We start from the raw sequence: 1,987 nt of genomic DNA, 5'->3' as shown, positions 1-1,987 counted from the left end.
GACGGAAGAAAATTCCGGAAAAAATCTCTGGGTGCTGGACACACCCCTGCAGCAATCCCAGAAAACACGGAGATTGGTCAAAGACAGGTTTGATTTCTGGACTTTTGACCATCTCATCCCTAAACATTTGGAGCCAGCAAAGCAGAAAGAAGTGGAACAGTTTGTGGACCTGCTGAAGCGGATGCTGATGATGGATCCAAGCAAACGCATCTCTCCAAGTGAAGCGCTGGAACATCCGTTCTTCACTCTGGGGAGGATGCAGCCCACTGCTGGCAGCAACAACACCAAACCTGCAGCAGTGGAGGTCCACCAGCAGCATGAAGCAACACAGGTCACAAACGTTCCTCAAAGACCAGCTGCTGTTCTCCAGGAGTCCCAGCAGACTGAAAACAAACCAGGTGGGATCCAACAGCACAGAGGCAAAATTAAAAATCATCAAACTAAATTAGAGGAAAGCCCAGGTACCACCAAGAAACCAGACAGGATCCAACAAAAAAGAGCCGCAACAAAAAACCATCAAGNTTAGAAATGATCAAACTAAATTAGAGGAAAGCCCAGGTACCACCATGAAAGCAGACAGGATCCACCAAAAAAGAGCCGCAACAAAAAACCATCAAGGTGCTCAAAGGAAGAGGAATCCTGCCGCCCAGCAGAATCAGAACTTTGACCACACTGAGGCAGCATTCAGACAAAGTAGATGCTTTTAGAGTCATCAGGATAAACTCCTGAAAAACCCTGATGACATACCCCCCACCCCCCACGCTCACCCAAGACAATCACAGGTGTGCTTTAATTCGGACACTGACTGCCAGGTCAAATTATCACCCCCTCCCCCCAAAAGAAAATCATATGAAAAATGAATATAGCTAACAATGATTAATATCAATAATGTTCATTGTAAGGGCGGCCATGGTGCAGCGGTAGGGCGGTCAACTCCTGATCGGAGGATTGCGGGTTTGATTCCCGCCTTGCCCGCCCATGAGTCGAAGTGTCCTTGGGCAAGACACTGAACCCCAAATTGCCCCAAATTGGGACGTTGGTGCCAATGTTCAGCAGTGGAACCCCCACCAGTTTGTGAATGGGTCAGTGACCGTTAAGCACTTTGGGCCTTTGAAGGAAGAAGAAGAAGAATTTTTAATACGGACTCAAGGTCCAAAACAACACAGACTATAAAAAACAAACAACTTTCATAAATATAAGATACAGTCATAATTCATATGAAAGTACTAATACCAATAGACATAAGAATCAATGTAAAAACCCATATAACAAACTTAAAAATCGAAGGGCTTAAAAAATGCGTCCATACCAGAACCTCCAGATTGAAGACTGATATCTAAGAGTGCTCTGCTTTACATTGGTCAGGGCTAAAATAATTTCATTCTCTGAGGGATTAAGACGTTGGATAAAAACATTAGTAAAATGTCTTAAAAGAGCCTGGAGAGTGTGAATACCAGCACCAACAAACATCTCACTGGCACTGGACCACCATGGCCTTCCTAATAGAATCCTCAGGGCTAAAAACCACTAAATCGTCCGCATACATTAAATGACTTTAGAGGATGTCTTGAATGAATTCTGGTAAAGATTTGAAAGAAGATGTAGAAACATTGGAGGATTGTAGATTACAAAGTGAAAATGTAGAGTAGAGGAATTTTAAAAAAAATAAACTGGAAATACAAAACAGCTGCTGTTACAAAAAAAAACATTACAAAAAAGTGTGTGTGTGTGTGTGAGTGTGTGTGTGAATGGTGTGTGCATGTGTAATGCAACCACAAGGGGACACAATCCAGTGTCCTCTTGTGCCAGTCCCAAGTCTGGGTAAATGCAGAGGGGCATGTGAGAGGAGCAGTTAGCAGGGGCAGGGACAAAAGAAGAACACTGTTCTTCCGTCTGCTCCCTTTCATTCATGGAGTTGCTGTTGTTGTATTCTGTATTTGAGTTTGTGTTTTGATGTTCCCGATGCTTCATGAAAGGAAACAAATAA

The sequence above is a fragment of the Oryzias melastigma genome, unplaced genomic scaffold, assembly GCF_002922805.2.
Source record: "Oryzias melastigma strain HK-1 unplaced genomic scaffold, ASM292280v2 sc00533, whole genome shotgun sequence".
NCBI lineage: Eukaryota > Metazoa > Chordata > Actinopteri > Beloniformes > Adrianichthyidae > Oryzias > Oryzias melastigma.
Note: the sequence above shows the minus strand (reverse complement) of the source record.